At 36.0% G+C, this 27239-nt stretch overlaps 1 long non-coding RNA gene across 1 annotated transcript in view; it reads right to left on the bottom strand.

The window, feature by feature from the left end:
• Positions 1-572: 572 nt before the first annotated feature.
• The window catches only part of LOC109491034, a 137949-nt gene continuing 111282 nt past the window's right edge, over positions 573-27239 (bottom strand). The window contains exons 3-4 of the long non-coding RNA XR_002144415.2: positions 1112-1218; positions 573-667 (exon numbers count right to left, since the gene is read on the bottom strand). This is a non-coding gene — a long non-coding RNA (uncharacterized LOC109491034). The remainder of the gene's footprint in view (positions 668-1111; positions 1219-27239) is intronic.

Here is a 27239-nt window from a genome sequence, read left to right as displayed (position 1 = left end):
ATAGTCCCTAGAGTACTTTGCAACTATTAAATATGACGTTAATGATAATATAACACAGGAAAATGTATGACAGATGTTTTCAATAGGAAAAATTATAATTTAATACTAACTACTAAGTAAACAAATAAAATGACAAAGAACTCCTATGTATAGAAAATATTTTAAAGAAATAAAACAAGACTGTTAATAATAGTCATCTCTAAGGGTAATTTTCTCCTATTTTTCCAAGTTTTTGAAATTTTACATAACAAACATGTTTAACATTTAGAATGTGAAAATTTTTACATAATCTATATTTAAACATCAATTTTAAACTTCATTTAAAATGTGTTTATTGCTGTAGTTCTTTAGCAACTAGACAAAAGAAACAGCTCCATGGTTATAGAAAAGAAGTCAGCTACCCTTTCTTTATACACAAGTCTGACTTTGATCGATTCATGTCACTTTTCTGAATGCCAGCTGTGGTACGGGAATAAAGCTACCTCCCTGCCTCTTTCACAGGATTACTGGGGGGTACAATACATTGGTGAATATGGAAGCCCTCTGAATTCTATATCCTTATAAAATTATAAAGGACCCTTACTGTTAGATTAGAGTCTACAGGTAGTCATTTCATTCTTCCATCTTCCAATCCATTCTTCTTTTGCAAATGGCCACTTAATATAACCTGGGGAAATATATTGCAGATAGGTCACATTTCTATATAGCACATGTTGGGATAAAATTCATAAAATTCAGTACATTATTTTGAAACAAAATAGACAAAACGTCCTGAAACCAGTGGTACCATAATTCTCTTTAACATTCTGTTTTCGTGTGTGTGTGTGTGTGTGTGTTATGAGTGTCTATGTGCATTGTACAGTGTGTGAGGTGTGTGTTTGTGTATGTGTACACTGAGGAGACCTAGGGAGCCAGAGGTGAATTTAGAATTGCTATTGCCTTATAAAGAGATTTGCTTTGTTTTCTTTTGCTTTGTTTTGCCTGACTATCCATGGTGAGTCTAGATATTAAAGAAGAAATTTTCAGAACCAAAGATTACAGATTCAAGTTCTGAGGATCTGAGCCTATCACATGCTGAAGGAGATCATTCACTGGAACCTCACTGCAATACCTTAATTTTTAAACAGAATTCAAAATAAGTCCATCTTGAGTTCTTTCCAAATGTTAGGGGAGGAATCACTAGAAGACCCACGTACAAGGCAGTTTCCCCTCTTCCTCCTGCAAAAACAAAAAACAAAAACTAACTATAGTGGGAAGAACACAAGACTTTAGCAGAAGCTCAAAATTATATTCCTACTTTCACTAACTATAAGGCCATCTCTGATCACCAGCTCAGCACAGTACTGCTTCCTTCCACTGTGCTTGTTACTTCCCCAAATTCCTAAGGATAACTTCTCCTCTGCAAATCCCTCCCAACTCATCACCAGCTCTTATGACTGGATCCCTGTGCATCTCATTTCTTATATTTCTTGCATCCCTCCCCATTCTAGGCCTATGTCCATCAAGTGAGATCAAGTTCCCAGCCTGGCCCATCTTCCAATGATTACCCATGCCATGTTGGAAGCTGGACACAAGGAGCCAGGAGAACATTTTCAAGTTAATGAAACTGTCTTGGCCTGAGTTTCAAGACAAATGGACTAAATGACCTGTAGTGCCCTTTCTTGATCTAATAGTCTACGGTTCTATCACAACATGAAAATCAAGAAACAAATATAATAATCACACCTGAAACTTATATAGTAGGCCAGTTCTTAATGCATCTTTACTCACATCACATCCTTGACCCACACAATGGATAGATAAACCAGGTGTTATCATCTCCATTCTGGAAATACATTTTGGAAATTACATGATTTACTTTTCCAGAACAGCAGGACAGAGACCCACATCTTCTGACTCCAATTTCTAAGTTCTTTCATCCATAGAATGCTAAGGTATAGCAAAACTCGATTGCTGTCTATTCAGAGAAGAAGCAGGGATTTGAGCAATTATGGGAATTCCAAAATTTCAAAATCAAGTAATTGACTTTATCAGATTAGATTCAAATCTTTTAGGGCATAACAAAGCATTTTAATTCTTGCGAAGCAAGGCACAACTCTTGCCCAGAAGAGAAATTTGTAAGATTTAAACATTCTTACTAAGCACAAAGAGACTAGAATTTGGCACATACCCTAGTAGCTTACCTACACACAGATCATGGGCCTCACTCTTCTATAACTGCACAAACATTTGCATTCTCTTTAATCATGTATTGGTTTTCCATTGTTACTGTACAAGAACTTATGACAAACTTAGTGGCTTAAACCAACACAAATTTATTGTTTCACGATTCTAAAGGTCAGAAGCCTGACATGGATCTTACTGGGCTAAAGTAAGGTGCTGGGAAGGCTGATTCCTTCTAGAGCCTCTAGGAGAGAATCTGTTTCCTTGCCTTTTTTAGCTTCTAGAGGCTGCCTGCATTCCTTGGCTTGTGGCACCTTTCTTCATCTTCAAATCCATCAATGTAGTATGTTTCTGACCCTGCTTCTGCTCTCCCATCTTTTTGTCTGACCACAGCAGGATAAAGGTCCTTTTAAGGACCCATATGATAAGATTAGATCCACCCAGATGATCCAGATAATCTCCCTATCTCAAAGTCCTTGATCAGATTTGTGAAGTCCCTTTTGCCTTGAAAGGTTAACATATTCCCAGGTTCCAAGGATTAGGATGTGGACATCTTTGGAGGATCATTATTCTGCTTACCACAATGATTATTTTTCATGAGTTTATTTAAAAAATAATAGTCAAAATGTATCAATGTACCTTCTATATGTTAAATACCCAAGTAGGAACTTTATATACAACACAACAAATTTTTATAAAAATAAGTCGAAGTTAGTATCGCTATCCCCATCTGACAGACAATGAAATTGAGAATCGTTGGTTAAGTAACTTACAAGGTCATCTAGCTAGTCAGAGGCAGAGCAGGCTTCTAATCCACTAGAAAACAACCATGCACAGGAGTAGCTGCCACTTTTCAATGCAATCACTGATTCTCAGGCATAAAGCTGTCGTGTAGCTAATCTCAGCTGGAAGCCTTATGAATATTTCTGCATAGGGGAAACCCTCCCTGTGCACAGAGCCTCAGTGCGCAGTCTGAGGTTCCTTTGCTGCAGTGTGCTGCACAACAAAAGGGAAATCTAGAGAGTAAGAAATGGCAAAAGCTTCCTAAGAGAAAAACTCTTCTAAAAACCGCTGCAGACTCTTGAGATTTTTGGTAACACATGGCAAATGTGACAGGTTTCCTGGGCGTCTGCTAGTACTTGGCATCGTCACACTCCACAGTCAATTTCGAAATTGTCATTTGGGGCCCACTGAGGCTTTAAATAGCACCTCCTAACAGCCGAGCCAGCTTTTGTAGCTTTCTCTTTCTATTAAGAGTACATGAGGGCTCACCGACTATTGAAAATAAATGTCACAAAGTAAATGCTTTTTTTTAAATGTTTTTTTATTACATTATATTAGTCATCATACAGTAAGTACATCCCTGGTTTCTAATGCAAGGTTCGATGATTCATTAGTTGCGTATAACACCCAGTGCACCATGCAATATGTGCCCTCCTTACTACCCATCACCAGTCTATCCCACTCCCCCAACCCCCCTCCCCTCTGAAGCCCTCAGTTTGTTTCTCAGTAAATGCTTTTCTATATTTGGTTTGTTTAAATTTCTTTGAGGGCATTGAGAATGAAGACACATGGTTCAAAATGAAATCTTCCAGAATAATGATGCCATATCTCAAGACACCCAAAATATCAATTGCTACCCAAAACAAGATGCTGAGACAGAAATGCACATGTCACATTAATGCCAGGGCCAAAAAGTGAGAGAATAAAAGAAAACAAAATTTCAAAACACTAACATTTATTGAACACCTGATGTTTGCCAAATATTTTGAAAAACTAATCTCATTTAATCCATACAATACTTATAAGTAACCCAATTTCACTGGTGAAGACAGAGCCTTAGAGAGGTCAAATAACAGGTCCAAGGTCACCCTGCTGGACAGCAGTGAGGCTGGGGCTTTCTGGCCATAAAAAGAATTATTTCCCCACACACCCAACCAAGCAGCTAGGCTCAGGGCATAAGACAAGAGTCAGCCCTGACTCACTGGAAGGCAGCCTGACTTGGAAAACAATATTTATTTGCTTAAAGGCTGTGTGGGAGACAAGAAGAAGCATTAAAGCTGAAGATATAGACAGGCAGGTGCAGCTGATTTAGTTCCAGCCATCACATCCTCGATGTTCCTAACAGGAGTGGTGATAGTAACACCTCGTAATTACACAACACCCTCCTCAGACACATTCACATTCATCTTCCCAACAGCTCTGGAATGGAGGACACAGCACAATCACATTCCTTTTACAGAGAGAGAAGCTGATGCATTTGCCCAAGGTCACAGAGGGACACAGAGGCTTGGAGAGATGGTAACCCTGGAACCCTTATCAAGATGGCTTACCCACTGGCTACAGGAAAACAAATTCAACACCCTGGGCTCTGAGACTCATGGGTGAAACATTCATTTAGTCAGCCATACTGTGCTCTGTAAAATCCCTGTCAAAATGTCCCAGACCACCAGAAATAGGTGACAGGAAGGTCTTCTATTTCCTTCATATTTCCAGATAGTCACTCCTGGTGGGGGGGGGGTCTTTCTTTTGTTAAACAACACATGTGCATTATTGAAAAAGAATCAATCTTGACCAGGGAAAGGTTTGTTTGTCAAATGATCGTCTACCCCAAAGAACCTCAAATTCTAGAGCCAGAAAGATGCTTGATCCTCTCCCAGAAGGGAACCTAGAATTTGAATTTCTGGCCTTGACTACAAGGTACATCAACTGAAGAAAGTAGGACCCACAGGATGGCGAAAAGGAAAAATAAGAAAAGGACGGAGACCCTGCAGAGAAGGGACCCTCAAGTGGAATATCCACTGTATGGGCCATCCCCAAGGCGCACTGTACAGATGGCAAAGTGTTGTTTAGCACAAGCTTTGCACACCTTTGGTATTTGCAATTGGCTGTTGGCATGACTGTAGTTTTTATGAGGATTGTACTTGTACATTCTTCCAGATATTTCAGGGCTTAATAACAAGTATATGTAAGATTCAGAATGTGTCTCCCACGGCACAATATTTAACAGCATAAAAACAGGTAGAACACTATTGGTCTTAAACAGAAGTGTGAGTCATTCCAATTATCAGAGTTAATAAAAGGTTCTACTGTACCAACAAAAAAGTCTTCACAATTAAATTACTCTCAAGGCACAAATCTTAGCACTTGACACTTGGAATGCTAGCTTCCTCAGTTGCAATCTTAGGACAACCACTGAGATGTTCACACTCCTAGAGCAGTAGTCCAGCAATCTCCTCCCTAAAGCAGAGACTTTACCATTATGAAAATTTTAAGAGCTAATACCTAATTTTAAATGCTATGATTTAATACTATGATTTAAATGCTATAGTCTATAGTCTCAAGTGTGAATTCAATGAAAATACTATGTAACTTTGTTTCCCTTAATGCTCCTAGATTTGAAGCACAAGATCAGAAGCTTTCAGATTCAAACAATAAGTTTTGCCTATCCTACCCATTCCCAATTTCTGATGAATAAAAACCAGAGGGAAATAAGGGCACCTGGCTAGCTTGGTCATTAGAGCATGCAACTCTTGATCTCAGGGTCATGTGTTCAAGCTCCAAGTCGAGTGTAAAGCTTAGTTAAAGAACAAAAAACCAAAGGGAAATAGAAAAGAAAGGGAAAGGGGAACAATCTGAATTAAGAGAAATCAAGAAAAGGGGCACCTGGGGTGGCTCAGTTGGTTGAGCACCAACTCTTGATTTCTGCTCAGGTCATGATCTCAAGGTCCTAAGATCAAGCCCCATGTTGGACTCCACGCTGGGCATGGAACATGCTTAAGATTCTCTCTCTTCCTCTTCCCCTGCTGCTCCCACCACCACCACCACTACCACCCACTTGCACATGCATGCACACTCTCTCACTCTTAAAAAAAAAAAGAGCAAGAAATCTAGAAAGAAGATCCAAGAAAACTCTGCTACATAGACAGGAGATGAAGACAAAATAAAGAAAGAACAAGAGCACAGTCTGTCTGAGAAGAAAGTGACCAGAACCCAAAGAAGAAGTCATGAACAGCCTCCCCACCCCAGCTCAGAGCTCTATGGTTTGGAAGCAAGAGTTGACTATGGAGTAGTACCTGTGAGGCAAATTCAGTCTTCTAGGCAATCTCAATTATAACTATAAATACATATATCATTAATAAAACATTAGAAAAATCAAGTCTGTCAGTATATTTAAAGAATAATACATCATGACAAAGTAGGATTTATTCTAGGAATGAATGTAATTATGGGCCAATATTAGGAAATCTATAATTCATTATATTAGTAGGTCAAAGGAAAAAAAGCTATCTGATGCCTCAATAGATGTCTTTTTTTAAAATTTGATAAATTTTTAAACCTATAACCTACAAGTAGAAATAGAAGAAATCGAAGAGTATCTATTAATATGATATGGAGTACCTATGATCCAATTAATTGGCAACATAATATTTAAATATAAAACATTATGGGGATATTTATGAATAGAAGGAATGAGACAAAAATGACCACTATCAGAACTCATATTTTAATATCCTTCCTGTAGTTCTAAGCAATTAAATAAGATCTCCAGAAGTAAAAAGAAGTATACATACTAGGAGAGAGAAGAAATTTTATCTTTGCTTACATATAAAAAAATATCTAGCTGAAAAAAATCCAAGATAATCAATTGAAATAAATATTGAAACTAATATGAGTTCATTAATATGGCTATGTAAAAAACAAGCATGTATTTAAAATGATAAATTTTATATGCCAGTTATATCCATTTTCTCCCCAGCTAAAACCCACTCATATTGAGAAAACCCAAAGAAAGTGAGGATAAAAGAAAACTAGACATATGAAGATTTCAGGAAATGTAAAGATACAAAAAGAGCACCAGTTCTCTATCTTATAACTTCCCAAACTATAATGGGATGGTTGACAAAAGGTGAGAAACATTTCAAGAATCAATACAAGTAGTTACATTCAAATGGAAACCAGCAGTATTCTTTTCCCTTTTTATCAAAATATTGTAGAGTTTCATAACAGATTGAGTCTTTACCATGGTGTCCCACATCCATGCACCAACCTGATAAGAGCAGAACTAAATTTAAACTTGAGGTTACAGAAGCTACTCCTAAGTCATGTTTCAGACATCAAGTCACAAATAGGTAACCTCACTACCAGTAGACTCCCCTTACCTATATAGCAATGGTTGTCTTCCTCTCTCTCTAAACCTCTGGGTTTATTTCTTCACTTTTCAAACCCTGGTCTCTCATCAATTCATGAACAAGGAAAGCTTTGTCTCATTACTTTAACTTGGGAATTAAAAACTGCTACCACTTGAAGTCTGCTCTGTGAATTTATTCATTCAAACATTCATCCAACAAATGTCTATTTAGTGCCAGCTATAGACTGGGCACTGTTACTGGTGGCTTAAGATGAATAAGTTAGATATGGTAAGGGCCTTACAGTGTTTATAGTCTAGTGGGAGATTCAAACAAATTGAGAGACTATCACAGTATCATCAGTAAATGTGTGCTAGGGTTAGCCCAAGATGCTGATATTACAGAAAATAGGGTCCTCCAACCTTACTGGGAAGGTGCCCTAAAGTATAGGCAAAGTATAAGTTTGGGGTAGGGAGAGGAAAAAGCATGTCTCATTTTACTCATTTCTGGCATAAAAGACAGTCACACATTCAATTAGCATTCTCAGACCCAGTAAGAGAGCTTCTAGGAGTTGGAACAGTTTTAGCTGGTACAGACACCATGCTACATGCCGTGTTTTATAGCTCCTTGGTGATGTCTGACAGCACTCTAAATAATCCTTTTGGAACTAACAGAAGTTTCAAGTGGATACGATGTATTCTGAGCAGAGCATTTTTAAGAGCCTTTTTATCCTCTGGGGCTAAAACCCCTTTCAAGGACTGCTCAAGCAATCCCAGTTGTTAGATGACAACCCACATGGTTACCAAGGATGAGAAAGGCATATGAAGAAAATACTGTTTTGGTCTTTGGTAAATGTTTGAACTCTGCTGGGTCTGACAGCAAAGCCCCAAGGACAAAGATGAATTTTATGATGTAGGCTTTTCCCATCAGGGCTCATGACTGACTAAGTTTTTTAAGGCTCAAGTCAGGGTCTGCTACCATGGTCAGTATTTAAAGTATGTAGCCTAGAAAAGAGCAGCTTTATAGATTTGGAAAATCTTACTAACTTTTGTCCAGGAGAATCAGAATGTTATAAAGCAAATATTTTTGTTAATCTCCCAAAAACCAGTACTTCTGTCCAACTCTAGCTTCTCCTCAGCTACTATAAACACCACTTTATTAAAATATTGCTACTAGCCCCTTCACATATTGTTTACATTTAAATAGGAAGGACATGTTTATTATTGGAAAGTCATTACTATGACACTTTCATAATATTAAATACTTACATGTATTCTGTTCATCCTGAAAGAGAACTCTAACATTCACTCATATAAATTATAAATTGGTTTGACAATTTTTTATTAAACGAAATGTACTTATTGCTTAAAATGTGATCCCTAGTAATAGCTGACCTCTAGGAATAACCAATTTTTGTACATTTCATGAAAAGGAAAACATAATTACTTTCCCCCTAAAATCAGAAATTAAGTGATGTCTGTTTTTACTCCCATCTATTAACATTGTACTAGAGGTTCTAGGCAAAGAAGTGTCTTTATCCAAAGACAATATTATTGCCTATGTAGGAAATCCTAATGCATTTACAAAAGAAGAAAGAAAATAAGAGCTTGAGAGCTACTACTAAGTGAATTTATCAAGATCAATATACAAACTGGGTGTTATACGCAACTCATGAATCATTGAACTTTACATCAAAAACCAGGGATGTACTGTATGGTGACTAACATAATATAATTAAAAATATTATTGTAAAAAAATCAATATACAAAAACCAACTGCATGTGTATATATGTAAAATACTTAGAGATAAATCTGATGGAAGATGTACAACACTTGAATACTGAAAACTACATACCACTGCTAAGAGAAACTAAAAAATACATAAGTAAATAGAGAGACAGAGATCAAAAGACTCAATATTGTTAAGATGTTAATTCTCCTCAAATTGATCTATAGATGTAATACAATCCAAATAAAAATTCCAGGAGGCTTGTTTGTCGAACTTGACAAGCCAATTATATAATTCATATGAAAATGCAAATTTGCCTATAATAGCCAAAACAAGTTTTTAAAAATAACAAAGTTAGAGGACTTAACACTACCTGACTTCAGGACTTATTATAAAGCAATAGTAATCAAGACACTGTGATAAGAGTGTAAAATAAACAAATGGATAAAATGGAATAGAAAGTCCAATAATAAACATACACATAAGTGGTCAGTTGATTTTTTTTAAGATTTTATTTATTTATTTGTCAGAGTGAGAATGAGAGCACAAGCAGGGTGAGTAGCAGGCAGAGGGAAAAGGAGGCTCCCTGCTGAGCAAGGAGCCTGATGTGGGACTCAATCCCAGGACCCCAGGATCATGACCTGAGCCAAAGCCAGATGCTTACTTGACTGAGCCAACCAGGCATCCCAGTTGATTTTTGACAAAGATGCAAAGGCAATCCAGAAAAAAAAATACAGACTTAATAAATGGTACAGAACAGTGGGGAAAAAAAAAAAACAAAACTTAAATCCACAACTTACACTGCATGCAAAAATTAACCCAAAACAAACCTAAATATAAAACCTAATACTATAAAATTTATACCAAAAAATATCTAGGCTAAATAAAAATGAAATAAAAAATATGATCCACAGAAGGAAAAGGTGATAAATTCAACTTCATCAAAGTTAAGGCTTTGGCTCTTCAAAAGACACTCTGAAGAGAATGAAAAGACAAACCACAGAGACAATATCTACATATTATATATCCAATAAAGGACTTACTTCCAGAACATATAAAGAACTCTCAGAACTCAATAATAAAAATAATGCCTGTAAAAGATTTGAACACAGACATCCTCCCAAAAGAGACGACAGATGGCAAATAAACACAGGAAAAGATTTTCAACATCAGTAGTCACTTGGGAAATGCAAATTAAAACCACAATGTCTATCATACCTCAATAAAAAAAATGTTCTAACTGTAAAAAAAAAAACCTTAATGAGATAAACACTACATGCCTATTAGAATGACTAAAATTTAAAAGACTGTTCATTTGAAGTTTTGCCAGAGATGTGGAAGAATTAGAACTCTGATAACACTGCTAATGGGAATGTGAAATGGCATGACCACTTTGGAAAACATTTTGGCAATTTGTCCAAAAGTTAAACATACACCCACTATATGATCCAGTTCTTTCATTCCTAAGTATTGTCCAAGAAAATGAAAGCATGTGTCCACACAAAGACTTGTACGCAAAAGCTGAGAGTAAATTTTTTAATGGAACATTTCTGGGACAGCTGTAGGTCTTATTCTCTCTTCAGTACTAGGAAATTCTCCTCTATTATTCAGTAATTTTTTTCCTTATATCTTCTCATTTCTCTCATCCTGACATTTCTATTATTTGCATAGGAGTCTCTAAGATAGATCTTTATATGTCCTAATTTTTCACTCACATTTTCCATTGTTTGTCGTTTTCCCCCACCTTCTTAGAAACTTTTGTCTCTACCACATCCTTCTAGTCCTCCAACTGCATTACATGTTGAGATCATCTAGGATTTGAAATCCAAATAGCTATATTTTTTAGATTCTGCATAAATAATTATTTAGAATTAACTAATGTTTTCTGTGTTCTTTTGGATTAAAATTTTGCTTGCTTGTGTTTTGTATCTCATAGGTTTGTTTTTTGTGTACATATGTATGTGTATTTATTTATGGAGGTCTTTTTCTAACAATTCTTTCAGAATTTATGTATGGTAAATTTTTTGAGACTTTTTTAACTCTAAAATGTCTTTGGTAGATCTTTCAAACTCAGTGCCACTTTCACTAGGTATGGAATTTTAAGTTCAAAATCATTTTCCTTCAGAATAGCAAATATTTTGCTCTAATATTTTTCTAATACGTTGTTTTTGATAAGAAATGTGATGTCAATTTGATTTTCATTTCTTCGTGGAAAAACTGTTTTTCTCTTCCTGAAAACTGAATTTTCTCATTATCCTTAACGTTTTTAAATTTGCACCCATAAAGTTAAATTGTTGCATACATTCTGCTTGATACTAAGTTTATCTCAAAAACTGAACAATCATTTCTTTCTTCAGCTTTGAAATTATTTTCTACCTCTTCTTCTTAATCATTTCTTCTCCTCCTTTCTTTCCTCTTCTACTAAAATTTCAAAATTTAAATGGAATTTCTCTTGAAATTTTCGAACTTCTATTCCATGACAAATATGACTTTTCTGACATTACAGATATCTTTTGTCATTTTGAGAAACTTTTGGGGGAGAATTACCCTGATTCATAGATCACCCTCCAGCAGTGGTAGAGGTTGGGGATAGGATATACTCCCAGTGGAAGTGTTCCTAGAATCAGTATTCTGACTGTGGAAGATTCTAAATCCCTCCTGAAAGTTGCCATATATCTGGATACTCATCAGCTTCTCCCAAACATTCAAACTTACAACTTTTTTTTTGTAATATCTAGACTGTAAATAATCCAAATGTCCATCAACAGATAAATGAATAAACAAATTGTGGTAAATCCATACAACAGAATACTATTCAGCAATAAAAAGGAACAAAATATTGATACAGAACACAACATGGATGAATTCCAAAATAATTATGTTGACTGAAATAAACCAGACAAACAAAGGGATCATGTATTATTTCACCTATATAAAATTCTAGAAAATTCAAACCAATCTATAGTGACAGTAATGAATGGTTTGCTTCTAAGAGATGAGACAAGAGAAAGCAACTATAGAAGGACAGAGGACAGTCTTGGGAATGATGGATGTGTTCATTATCTTGATTGTGCTGATATATATATCACTTGTGGGGAGACATTTCAAAACTTATGAAATTATACACACTTTAAATATGTACAGTTTATTTAATTAAACCTCAATAAAGCTGTAACAGAAGAATATAATACACACACACGTATCAAAGTGTTGACAGTGATTATTTTGAGGTGGTAGAGTTAAGATTGGTTTTTATCTTATTCTATATACTCCATTTTATTTTACACTTTTATAAATAAACATCATACTTAAAATCAGGAAAAATAGTCACTCTTTTATTTTATATTACATTTAAAATCAGAAAAATAGGGGCACCTGGGTAGCTCAGTTGGTTGAGTGTCTGGCTCTTGGTTTTGGCTCAGGTCATGATCTCACGGGTCATAGGATCGAGCCCTGTCGGGCTCCACACTCACTGGGGAGTCACCTTGAAGATTCTCTCCCTCTGACCCTCCCGCATGCACTCTCTTTATCTTGTTCTCTCTTTCTGAAATAAAAAAATCTTTAAAAATATAAAATAAAATAAAAAACAATAACTTTCTGGTTTTGGTCTGTATATTTGGAAAATTTATAAAAGTATGAAAATATAATTGAATACTCTGACATTTTCACTAAGCATTGTATTATAATCTTTCTAACATATAACAGAGTTTTTGGTTGTATACTTTCAATAAACCCACAGTATTTCCATTGTTGTTGGACCACAATGTAGCTAATCAATAGCTTCCCTTCTTTTTTTCCCCTCTTGCTGGGGAAACTTTCAAAACTACTTTTATGTACATAACTTATATGTTCTTTTAAAATATGTTACCCAATTGTTTTTCCAAAAGGAGGCATCACTCTATATTTCCCTTAGCAATATATGAGTGTGTTGGTTTTACCATAAACTTATCAGTATTGCACTGACTTTTTGTTTTGTTATTCTTTCGGTTTTTAGGAGGAGGAAGTGTCTAATTTAATAAGGCACAAAATGATACATCATTGATTATTAGCATGGCTAAGCATTTTCCATGAATTTGTTTACTATCTATATTTTGTCTTGTGTAAATGGTATTATCATTGTCTTATGACAAGAACACAGTCAATTATTTCAAGAGGAGGTGAAGGAAAGAAAGAAAATGCATCTGTATAAGATAAATGAGACAAAAATGATATACTTTACTAAAAAGAGTTAGTGATGAATCTTTCAGCAGACAGAAGATAACACCACAGATACATAACATGTCATGAATTTCCTAAATCCAGGAAACACTCTTCTGAGGTGGGGGCAGTGCAAAATCAAATCAGAGCTGTGACTGCAGCCAAACTGCACTGTGGCAAACTAGTGAGCAAATACCCAATCATCCCTCTCTAGCCAATTGTTACCATGCAAGAATATACAACCAGATCTGATTTTGTTTAAAGATGTCTGACTTTTTGATTATAATGCGAACTCTCTCCTATTTTTAAAATAGCACTAATTTGGGGGGTGCCTGGGTGGCTCAGTGGTTAAGTGTCTGCCTTCAGCTCAGGTCATGATCCCAGGGTCCTGGGACTGAGCCCCGCATTGGGCTCCCGCTAAGCAGGAGGCCTGCTTCTCCCTCTCCCACTCCCCCTGCTTGTGTTCCCTCTCTCGCTGTCTCTCTGTCAGATAAATAAATAAAAACTTTAAAAAAATAAAATAGCACTAATTTGGGATGCCTGGGTGGCTCGGTCAGTTGGGCATCCAACTCTTGATTTCGGCTGGAGTCGTGGTCTTAGGGTTGTGGGATCAAGCCCTCCCTCGGACTCTGTGCTGGGAGTAGAGCCTGCTTGGGATTCCCTCTCTCCATCTCCCTCCAACCCTCCCTCTTCTCTAAAAAAATTTAAAATAAAACAGCACTAATTAAAGAACAAACTTTGAGTATTCAAATAAAACATCTGAAGATTGTTTTGGACCTGCAGGCTGCCAGTTTTCTACTTCTGGGCTGAGCCCAAGCCTAAACATCTTTCACTTGAGTTCCAACACTTCATAAGCACCCCTCACCATGTTGAACTGTTCCTCAACAATAAAGGGATTAACAGTTTCAATGAAGGACATCTGGTTAATCACGACATGCAGAACACATGTGCTTATAACTGTTCCTTCTTGAAGCTCCAATAACAATGAGAATAAAGAAATAAAGAGGTAGAATTCCTTAAGGACTAAGAGAACAGTGCAGGCAACAATACAGATAAGAGGAACAGAGACAACACAGATGACAGGTGCCAACAACTTCTGCAAGATGGAAAATGAATGCAGGATTTCTCAGAGCTGAGAAAACTGAACACCAAAAACCTGCAATAGAGGGTGATAAGGAAGAGAAAAGTAAACCAATTTATACCATAAGCCCCATAAAAAGTTAAGAGTCAATGGCACCACATATAGTAAATTGCAGGTAAAGTATGGGGCTGAAATTACAGCACTGGCTAAATGTCCATACAGAAGCAGTCAGAATAGGGAATTAAATCTGTGAATAAATCAGACCAGAGGTTCTCCAAACCCAAAGACACTAAACAGTGAAAGGTGAAGAAGAGGTCTCAGGCTAAAAACATGCGTAGTAAGTGAAAAGTCTACATTCTGAATGGCGAGGTTCTTGTCCAATCTCCTTGCATTGCTTAACTCCAAGAGTACTGGAAGCCAAGCATATAACCCCCAATCTCCAGGCAGAAATATGTAAAAACATAGAGACTGACATATAGGAATCTCCAACAAAAGGAAGGTCCCACCCAATAATTCTGCACAGAAACCTGTGTAGAATTGACCTCAAAGAGCAGATAAATACCTCTATATAGTGTTTCTTGAGGAATCTTAGGGTTCTGCAAGGTATCCCTAGGGGCTCTCTGAAAGATCATGATTCAAGTAATAATAATAATAATAATAATAATAATAATAATAATAAAAAGCATCAGTCATGAATTTCACATGCCTCATGATGAAATGGACAATGATCCAACAGGTCCACTAACAATTTAGGAAGAGCTCTTTCAGCAGTGCACTGCGGGACAATGTTTATTGCCTAAGACCATTCTCAGTTTTTGACATGAACTAGAGGAAGTTGTTGCAGATTAATGACTGCTACACTGCACGGAGGTAACTATGGCAGGCTGATGACATCAGTCTCCCTTTCAAGTTACTTCTATTTATAGGCTGTTTATGTGAGTAAATAAATCCTGATGGTATAATTTTAAAACCTGGAGAGAAATTTTCATTCTAAAGAATGAATTTTTATGTGCTGTGATTTAATTGCCTCCATGCCATTTTGATATTATTTTAAACACTGCAAATGCGAGCTGTAGAAGTCACCAATAAATTGCATTATGAAGCTTTCATTTTTTGTGATATTTTGTGTAGTTATATATTAGGTCTTTCTGTTTTATATTTTACTACCATCATATTTTACAAACATGTCTGATAGCCCAAAATGCTTTTTTTTAAGATGAGGTATGAGTTAGAAAAGGAAAATTCTAAAACTAAGTAAATGAACAATTCCAATAAGGTCAGGGATGAAGAATTACAGCCTCAAGAGTCATTCACTGCATGTGTGCAACAGGTGATCAAAAAAAAAGTCCCATCACTCACAGAAGGACAGTGAATATTTTACCACAGTTTTCAACCTTCAACATGTCTGAGCAAACTTTTCTTATTTAGCAATCATCAAGAGAAATCATCTCATCTTGATTGAAAATGAAATACACATGTGCTTATCTCAAATGTGACCCACACTTGCAGATCTGTGCAGGAAAAAAGTAGCATAGGTTTCAAATTAATGAGATATATATACATCATTTTTAGTCTTAAAAACAATATTATTTATGCCTATATACTCCTATAAGAGAGGTAGAGAAGCCAACACACTTATAATACCTTTTAATCGCTGAAGTTAAAATTAATCCTGGTCACGAATGTAGTAAGAAAATATTTCTTCAAAGTCTTGTATAAAATTATATCTTACAGTCCATTTTATTCATATTGCTTGTGCTTATGGTTATAATAGCATTACTATTCAACACTGTCAATAAATTTTCATGTTAGAAATAATATTAATTAAAATCTATTTATAACTTCTTCTTGAATCTACCAAGCTCATATTTAGAAAAATCAAATCTCATATTGGCTTAAACTAGTCATTAAAAAGAATTTTATTATGTTTATTTCATGAGTTTTTAGAATTCGTAAAAAATAGAGTGAGATTAATTTTAAGAAAGATAAACTCAGATCAGGGGCACTTGGGTGGCTCTGTTGGTTAAGCATCTGACTCTTGATTTTGGTTCAGTTCATGATCTCACGATCATAAGACTGAACCCTGTGTTAGCTCCATGCTGTGGCTGGAGCCTGCTTAAGATTCTCTCTCTCCCTTTGCCCCAACCCTGGCTCGCATGCACGCATTCACTCTCTCCCTCTCTCAAAAAACAAAATGAAACAAAACAAAAACAGAAACGGTAAGTTCAGCTTAACTACCTGGTTGTTTCAAGAAAGGCTGGACAGTCATTTTTAATTTGGGGGGATGGACTACTCTTGCACACACATTATATCACATAACAATTCATTAGCATTTTATATGGTAGAAATTTATAATAAAACTTTAGGTTACTTGGATAAGGTTTGGGGTTTTTTTTAAAGATTTTATTTATTTATTTGACAGAGAGAGACAGAGACAGAGAACAAGCAGGGGGAGTGGAGGAGGGAGAACCAGGCTCCCAGCTGAGCAGGGAGCCCGGTACGGGGCTTGATCCCAGGACACTGGAATCATGATCTGAGCTGAAGGCAGACACTTAACCAACTGAGTCGCCCAGGTGACCCTTGGATATGGTTTTAAAAATCAAGTAGGAAATGTTCAAAGAAAAAGATTTGTAATTACCATAAACTATATTACTGATTTACATTAGAGTTGATATTCTATCTGGAAAAAGGGAACTACTCACAGAGTTAGCTAACGTGTTGGACAAAATAAACAGACCTACAAAAAGTATGATTCTCTACTCAAAAGGGCATTGGATATTATTACTGAATTATTATATTTAAAATGTAGTGGTCATGTATCTTGAGCTGAAGATGTACTAATTTTATGCATAAGTTCCCTGAGACCTGAAAATTATTTCAAGTGTTCCATCAGAGAAAAAAGATTGAGAAAGGTTGTTTTCACATAAAGAAAGGATCATAAACAGATTTAAAACCTGGAGGAAACATAAAAATTTCAAGAGCCAGAAAAACCTTTGGAAAAAAATTATAACCAATGTCCTCAAGTATATTAGGTTAAATTATTACAACCATGAATAAACAGGATGATATAACCCCCCAAAAAGGAACAGAGAACTAAAAAGAACTCTAAGAACTTGAAAATATGATACCAGAAATGAAAAATGCAATGGAAGATTTGGAAGATGGAGTCAAGAAGATCTCCCAGAAAGTAGGGGGTCAGGAGAGGAGAAAATGGGTATAAGGAAAAAATATATAAGGAAAAGATTTTTCTAGGAAGTACAGCCTTTGATATTATTCCAGAGAGGGGGTAAAAACAGAAAATTAAGGACAGGAAATTATCTAATAAATAATACAAGAAAATGTCTAACAGTGAATGAGCCCACCCAAGTTCTTAACACAGTAAACGAAAGAGACCCATACCAAGGCACACCATTCCAAAAGTTTAGAACGCTGTACTGAGAAAAAAATAGGTAATATGCAAAACCTCAAAAATCAGCATGCATTCTCCAGAGCAATACTGGCAACTAGGTGTTAATGAAGCAGTGCCTTCCCAATTCTGAGGGAAAGTTATTTCCAAATTAAAATTCTATATGGAGCCAAACTATCATTTAAGTGTGATGGTAGGATATAAGCATTTTTAAATATGCAAAAATATATTTAAAGTTACCCTCTAATCAAATTTTCTCAAGAAGTTACTGGAGAGATTATTCCAGGAAAACAAGCAAATTGCCCCCAAAATAAGAAAACACAGGATACCGTAAACATAGGATACAGAAAACACAATATAAGAATGACAAAGAAATGTCGCACAGTGATATTCGTCCACTGCCTAAGCTTGCTGCACGATTACTAGGGTCTATAAGAAAGGAGAAAGAGACAAAGACTAGGAAAATTATGGGAATTCAAGACCTAATAGTAACTTTTATTTTCTCAACAAATTTTCTTAGTATAATTTTAAAGGCTGGGGCATAGTTTGTCTTTATCATATGCAATACTGGGATACTCCAGGGATTCCCCTCTCCAATGGGTGATTTTAAAGTGCATAATCAACTGTGTTCTTTCAACATTTAAGAAAATGATATATTTCAAAGAATTCAATAATTTCAAGTCGACATAATGTTCAATGTTCAGGAAAATAATATAAATAGTTAAGTCATATTTTTATTAAGCAATTTTCCAATGATCCAATATTTCTAGAGATTCCAGTCTAAACCTTCTGGCTGAATTCAACTGAAAAAAAGGGTCTTATTTGAGTACTGTTCTAAATGTTTCTTTTAATTTGAATTCTAAGTGGACATTCCAATTAACCACCAGCCACAAAACCACTCTATTGTGTTAAACACAATCCATTATACTCGATAACAGCACCTCAGCTCTGTGAGGATTTGAATCTTGGTTAAACAAAACAAAATAATATGAGGTTATAAGTGCATCCTATCTTTATAGTGATTTCATGGGAACTGAAACTAGAGTGTGACTGGATCTTCAAATATAACTGAAAGCTACACCCTGTGTAAGCCATTCAACATTAGTCAGCATAAGCAATGAATATTTATACTCAATGAGTCCTGATTGGGGAGAAGGGAACATGGAAAATCCTAACAGTATGGCCCCAAGTTCAAGATACAGAAAACACTAATCATGTCTTATCTGCTCAAGTCATCTACACTTACTGCTTCAACATCTCTGTCTGGGAAGCAGAGATAAGGCTTACCTTTATTTTAGTGTAATTAGGAAAGCTTAGTTTGGAAGAGGGTAGAAAAGTTCTTTGAAAAGGATACATGAACACTTATTATATATTATAGTCCTAATACTAATGTATTTAGGAAATCCAATTAAGTATTAAGGCTCTGCTATAGAAAATCCATTTCTCTTTTCTTAAACAAGGGATAATTTTCAAAGGAAAATGAATTTTATCCCTAAATAATCCTTCTAGGTCCCTCTGTCTTGCAAGTTGTCAGGTCTCAGCAGCTTCCAATGTGAGCTCCTCTTACGGTAAGAACAAGAGATAGAGGCAGTCTGCAGAGTTCCTCAGATGCCACAGATGACAGCAAGAATTCTTAAGAATGCCTTTTTCAAAAATACTCTAATGTCAGTAGAGCCACAAATCCACAAAACAGAACATTTTTAAATGTAGGAAGGAATAAAAAGTTTTATACTTTGTAACTACCTGCCAACTATTTCTTTTCCCTTTCATATTGCCATGGCAACAAAGTGACTTATCTACCCCTTAATAGATAGGTGAAAAAAATTCCACCAGGCAGCTATTTATTTCATAGATTTATAGGCCCTTGGCCCACTGGGTATGCTGGCAGCACTGGGTACTTCTTGCCGCTGATTCTGCTTCACTAAATCCCAAGCAGCTCCAGAATATCAGCATGTCAGGGAGCTAAAGCCATTTCCTGTCACATACATTTTTCATGCATTTTCCTACTGTCTCAGACGAGGAGATTCTGAGAAAAAAAGCAACTGGAAAAGATATCTATGTTGTTTAAAGGCTTTCAACATATATAATTATTGATCAAGCAATGGTAGAGCCATCGACCTTTCTCAATTCCATACTAAATGTTAGCTTAATGAAATTCTACAGAAAAATATGACAACAGACATGGAAATCTAAATTCTTGGAAATTTTTTTAAATTTAATTCAAATACAGTAATGGATAAATACACTAAAAATCCTAGGACTCATATTTTAAAAGCTGTCCTAAATTAAGAATGTGGAGAAACTGGAATCCTCATACATTTCTGGTGGGAATGTAAAATGGAATGGCCACTTTGACCAACAGTTTGGTAGCTTTCAAAAGGTTACACACAGAGTTACAATATGACCTAGCAATTCTACACCTAGGTATATACACAAAAGAACTGGAAATGTTTGTCCACACAAAAACTTGCATACAAATATTCATAGCAACATTACTCATAATTGACAGTAGAAACAATCAAATGTCAACTAATTGATAAATGGATAAACAAAATGTGGTATGCACATTATGGCATACTATTTAACAATAAAGAAGAATAAAATACTGATATACACTACAACCTGGATGAACCTTGAAAACACCAAGCTCCATGAAAGAAGCCAGGTGCAGAAGAACACATATTGTATAACTCCATTCACTTGAAATGTCCAGAATGGCCAAATCTATAGACACAGAAAATAGATTAATGATTGCCTAGGGATGGCGATGGAGACCAAAATGACTTTCTTTTAGAGGGATGAAGTGTTCTAAAATGGATTGCAGCGACGGCTGCATAACTGTGAATATACTAAAAGCCACTTTAAAATGAATTGTACACTTTATATGGGTGAACTGAATGGCATGTGAATTATATCTCAATAAATCTGTTACAAAAAAATTTTTAAAAGAATAAAATAAAAGCTGCCCTATAGAAGGCAAAGATGAATCTCAATCTGACCACAGAACAAGCTATGAAACTGATTCAGTGGGAGGAGAGAGGATTTTCTCTCTGTAGAGTGAGTCTTTCAACCAGTCTTTCAACTTACCTCTAGTTAAAGGAAAAATTCTAAGAAAGGAGTTTAACGTCAGAATATCTAGAATTGTAATAAAATATGTTGGAGCTTTCCAGTGAACTGGGAAAGAATTTGGAAAAGAAGTTAACTAGTTTTTGATAGAGCCCCTTGTTGATTGCTCCATTCTAGAGAGGAAAATTCCTTTTTTCCCAAGGAATTCACAAAATTAGCCGTTGAATTTGAAGCTACAGGTTCTTTGTTCTCTTTTTTACTTGCACCAATACAGAATATGAGTTTATGAGTCACATTTATTCATTAATAGAGCAATGAATTTTCTCTTCAACTACAGATTAAGGCACTTTTATAAGCCTACCAAAAGGAATCCTCCCACGTAGACAAATCACAAAGCAGAAGGCTGACAGGTTCAGTTCCAGGGTTCCTGAGCAGGGAGATTTCCAGACAGCATTAAACAACTATGCAAAGTTCATATCACTCATGTCTACTCCAGCAAAACACTGAAGATTCATAAAAATACTAAATGCTGAGGACTGCAATACATGTGTCAAGAAATTTGGGGGCAATGTCCACAGGTGTGAAAGTACTTTGGTAAGTCCTACCCCATAGTTTTGGCTAGAAAAACCTCTTCTGTCAAAAGGTTCTGCTTCCCTTTGGTTATAAAAATTGACTGACAGGGAATAAAATGTAGAGGTAGGAGGGAAGCCACTGATCAGTTGCAAGATGTGATAAGACAACGAGTACATTCCAATGGACTCATGAGCTGAGAAAAAGCTTCAGAGCTGATTCAGGAAGAAGGAACCTTCTGAGAGCAAAAGCATAATATATTCCCCCTAGATTATTAAATGTTTTTATAAGCCGAATAGATGATGAACAAAAGTTCTTCTTCATAGGATAATTCATTCTAAGAATGTAAACTAAATAAGAGAATTAGGAAAGTCACCCTTTATGTAAACCCAATGAATAAAGGATCTGGACCTCAATTACCAAGGGAAGCTAAAATCATAAAGTGACAAGTTGATAGTGAACTTGTAATACACAATCTGGCTTATACGAGCCAAACCCACTAACCAACCTTAAAATAGTATGAAAAGTGGAACAGTCATTCTGTGCTTCACCACCTGTGAATTATTCTTGCCAAAATAATTGAATCTAAATCTAGTTGAGCCTCTAGATCAAATTACCAGTCTACAAGAAACACATAAAAATAAGGATGATGTTAAATGACACCATGAGGATGCTATCAGCCAACTTCAAAATGAGAAAAACTGTCCCAGTTTCCTTAAGAAATAAATAGCATGAAAAAGTGGGGTAGGAGAGCTGTTGGAGATCAAAAAAAACTTCAGAAAGATGGCAGACAAATGCTATGTGTGGACCTCATTTGGAAGCTCATTCAAACAAAACAACTTAAAAAGGCATTTTGGGGACAATGTGAAATTTTCAAAGAGATTGCTTAATCAGATAATATGGAATCTTTGTTAATGTATAGTGGTGCTTCTAAGTCCTCAACTATAATAAACATACTGAAATATTTATGGATGAAATAATATGATGTCATGGATTTGCTTTAAATATGCCACCAAAAAACAAAGATGTGGGGAAAGAATAGATGAAAGAAGACTGGCAAATTCTGATAACTACTGAAGCTGGTTAATGGGTACATGAAGGTGCACTTTCTTCTATTCTACTATTATGTATGTTTGTAATATTCCATAATAAAGAGATCAAAAGAGGGAGAAAATTGCTGTAGCAAGTTGCCCCCTTAGTTTTGTCCCCATTAACACAATCCATGGACAGACAGAAAGGTCACAAAGGGGAAGTGGACAAAAAGAGGAGAAAGAAGAAGGAGGAAGGAAAACACAATAGCTGGTCAAGTAACTGCAGGTCATTTTGGTCCTTCTGAAGGAAAAGACTTGAATTGATCTTTATGATTAATTCTACCTTTTTTAAAGAATAATAATCTCAGATGAGCTCTTTATTAATCAAATGTTCTCACTCATCATTCTTGGGGAAAATAGTGAAATAACACAAAAGGAGATGTTTAGAGCTTGAGAAGATACAATTCCTACTGATGATAGAGATTATGTAAAAATGTCTTTGCCAGGACTGTATCTCTAAAGCTTTATTATTTATCTTTAGAGTATCATTTCTTTTCTATGCATGGATTTAAGTAATACCATTATTTTTCCCATGGAAATGGGTGGTAGGGGGATAGGAAAATGCAGGTGTATTGAGAGTTGCCTGTGTAGATAAGGATATGAGACCCCCAAGATGGCAGGAAGACAAGCAGATATGATCTTCAACTGCTTTAAAAGCAGATTAAATTGGCTCAGCACAGTTCAATCTGGACAAAAATACTGCATCTTCCTCTGATATGCATGTTACTTAAAGCTGAAAACTCCCATATGTGCAGTGTTGGACTAAGTAATTTGGTATAATTGCCCTGGTGGGAGCCATTGGTCAAGATTACTTGCCTGTGAGATTTCTTTGAAAGGAGCAAATATTCCTGCTGCCAGCTATTCTGAGAATGAGTAGATCTTGGAGAAGAAAATAAGGATTGAGAAGGTATGTATCAACTAAAGGAAGAGATACATTCCCCTCTGTCTCTGGAAATTGAATCTGGCCTCCAGTGCAGTGTCACCAGCCTTAAAGACAACATCCAGGACCCACCATCACGGATCCCAGCCTATGGAAGTTAAGAAGGCCTCATCTAGAAGTGATTTTATTTTATTTTATTTTGTTGTTGTTTATAATTTCTTTTCTTTTTTTTAAGATTTTTTTAAGTAATCTCCACACCCAACATGGGGCTCAAACTCACAACCCTCAGATAAAGAGTCGCATGCTCTACGGACTGAGCCAGCCAGGTACCCCTAGAAGGTTTCAGGTTACACTCCATGTTGTATACTTCTCTCCCACTTTCCTTCAATCTTCATTTGAATTTTGTCAATGTTGTCAATTTTGTCAATGTTGTGGTCTCAGCCATCTTATGGGACACTCTCTGGGAAAGACTTGTGCCTGTATTCATGCACAGTAGTAAAAAATAAGTTGCCAGTCAGGAACCTTACATTGACTTAAAGCAGAGTTGCAAATCCTCATGCACAGAGCAACATAGAAATCAAAATTCCAATACTTGATGGCCTTGACACAAAGACAGATTTTTTTAGTACGGATAAACTTCTGGAGTTCCAGAGAAGCTGGTAAAGATTATACCTATGGCTGGAAGCCAGATTGGAAGCATAAAAATTTTATAATATGGGGTATTAATGCAAATGTCTTCTCACAAACTAATGAGACATCTAACAAGTTAAAATTACAAAAGGAAAATTTTATTTTCAATTAAAAAAACAAAAAAGCAATGCATTCAATTACAAAGAAAAACATGCTGCAGCTGAAGCTCTGACAAAAAAAGAAGCTCAAAAAAATTAAATTTGTTGGATTTGTTTCTATGTGTATATGTCTGTGCCTGAGTGCATTTGAGAGATACAGAATCCCACCAGCCTTCAATATATCCACATCTCCTGACACCAAGGAAATGGAAAAGGATTTTGTTAGACATTAAAATTAGTATCAGATTCTGGTCTTGCTGATGACCAACTGCTCTGAATACGATAGTCTGATTCAGTTTGGAAAATTATCATGTCCATCAGTTGGTGTCTTCAGGCTTCAAGACACATTAACTTATGATTAAATTATGATAAGAATTAAGCTCTTCTGAAATAAAGGATGGTGTGAGCAAAAGTGACCAACCTCCCAGAAGATGCCAAGTGGAAGGACCCTAGCCAAGTTTGGCTCTACTTTCACTATTGAGACCACATTTTGGGGTCTTCTCAGGCATCTGGTCCTTAGTCTGCTCTGTATTCGAGCCCTTACTCCCATCCCCATTATGCTGCTGATAGTCACTTATTGACAGAATCTAAGACTGAACACGGTAAGTAGAACTGCACTCCCTGCCAGTACTTGATTCTATGCCCACCTGTCCACCTTCTCAAACCAGGAGGGAAACCCACTCCTTATCTCTACTTTATTCCAACATCCTGTACTCTTATCAATACATGTTCAGCTAAGAATGAATTGTCCTTTACCCTAATACCTTCTAATTAAATCCCACTATACTTTTTCCTCGGCCCACATATTTCTACTAAGTGACTGCAGCCACATCTAGTTGACACCAAAAAGATCTCACCTCAGCAAAATTACCACTATATAGATTTATATGAGTCATCACTTGAATCATTTACCAAACATTTATTGTCCCCTTCTTTATGCCTAGTACCATGTTAGGCCCTAACTACACTTCCTAAAATATACCAACCTTAGGATTTTTTATTTACTGTTAATTTAATAATTTTATTTACCCATCCCTTGTTACTTCATGTCTCAGGAGGTACCATGATACAGATTAACTCATTTAATCCAATCAGCTAATATTTGTTGACTATCTACTGTGCACCTAGGTAATAGAAACTATTAAAGGAACAGAAAACTATAATTCCCTAAATTTCAAGACCATGAAATGTAGTCAAGTAGATAAGACTGAAACACACACACACACAAAAACTGTAATACATCAATCAGTGCCATATAAGTGATTCAGACAGCAAGTTATATAGGAGCTTAGAAGAGGGAGAAAGATATAAGTGACACACAGTAAATGTGCAATCAATGCTTGATTGAATTAAATTGAACCAGGGCATTTAATATTGAAAATAAAGACAGATGGAATGACATGAAAATTTGATAATGTGGAAATGTGCAAGAAAATGCTGAGACATTACATGCATGTTTTCTTTTCAATGGGTTTTTACTTAAAATAATATAAAAACATTTAAGTGACATTTTATTAGACAATATCATCACTACACATGGGAATCCCTACAGGTGACATCTCTGATAATGTGCTAAAAATATGATCATTTAAATTCATTCTGCTTTTTTGATAGAACATCACTATACTTAGTATTTACTTACAGAGTTTTGCTTAATTTGAGTCTTCTGGAAAATATGTTGTCACCTGATTAATAGTTTCTTCTCTATTGCCTAATTGGTTTTCTTGTTTATTTCACATAAAAAAAATCAGAATGTGACATTCTGAAAGCTCACAATGAAAATTTCAAAAGTCATATATGGAGGGAACACTACACAGGAGGTACTCTAGACATGAAGAAACAGAGACAGGACTCTGTCTTGCTCTTTTCCCATGACATCAATTCATAAACCAAAACAAACATGACTAAAACAGCAAAAACAGTTTAGCACACGGGTGTGATTTTCAAGGCAGAACCTCAGACCTAAAATATCCATATTAAAATGACAGCTCCATAAATTGAATCAAGATACCCCTATTGAAATGGGAGGCTTATAAATTAAGACCCTATGTAGCAACACCAGTATCACAACCTGAATTAGGTCTTGGAATTCCAATTTGCAGTCAGGATGTAAAAGACGAAAAAAAATTTCCCCAAAAAAATAAGGACATGAGACTACCTGGATGAAATGTGGGGTACTATTAAGGGCAGGCAGCATGAACCAGTCAGAAAGCCAGGGCACATCCTGGTGTCATTCACAATGAATGGATAAGCAGCCTTGGACAGCTGAGCAGAGATGAGGAGGGTTGGATGATACTCTTACTACACTTCCTGCTGTGCACTGGCCTTCAAGGAGCCTCTAATTTTATTGGGATTCCCCTTAAGTTGCTGCATTGACTCAACAAATGAGGGTTCTCAATTTTGCTGGTAGAGGGGTTCTCTTTGAAATCAATAATTTGAAATAAACAAAATGTAGTTTCTACATTTTCTTCTTGAAATCTGGTTATCCTGTATCCAATCCTCTGAGATATAATCACAGTGTAACTGACTTTGTTGGTCTCTGCACCCCCATACTATAGGGCTACCTTAATAATAATAATCACAACAAGTAATATTTATGGAGTTTCTACCATGTGCCAGACACTGTTCTAACAATGTCTGCCTATCCCTAGCAGTACGAAAACTGCCGAGGTACCAGTTCCAAGCCCCATGGCCACATGGCAGATGATCAATACCTTTTTGTCGAATAGGTGAACAAATGAACTCAACAAACCTAGGAATTTCCTGGCCTTGCCCTTCCAAGAGAAAAGGGAAACAGTGGGAGACAGAGTGTATCTGCTCCTCCATAGTGCTTTAATTATAACAGGTTAAGGGCAAACACATGCCCCCTTTTCTTGACACCATCTCTACCTTGTTTCTCTTTAACTTCAACCAGTTCTTTGTCCATTAGCTCTGAAACATGCTAAGAATACTCTAATTCTTACCCTCTTCATGTCTCAGAGTATAATATTCAGTGCTCTATGCATAACAAATATGTGTAGAATCAAAGGGCAGTTAAAAAAAAACTCAAAGCAAGAATCAAGATTCATCACATAAAAGAAACTTCTAAAACCCACCTGTAAAATGGCCTTAATTATATCATGACAGCCCAATTCTTTAT

The sequence above is a fragment of the Ailuropoda melanoleuca genome, chromosome 7 (assembly GCF_002007445.2).
Source record: "Ailuropoda melanoleuca isolate Jingjing chromosome 7, ASM200744v2, whole genome shotgun sequence".
Lineage (NCBI taxonomy): Eukaryota > Metazoa > Chordata > Mammalia > Carnivora > Ursidae > Ailuropoda > Ailuropoda melanoleuca.
The sequence above is the reverse complement of the archived record's forward strand: the minus strand, read 5'-3'. Positions and strand labels throughout refer to the sequence as shown.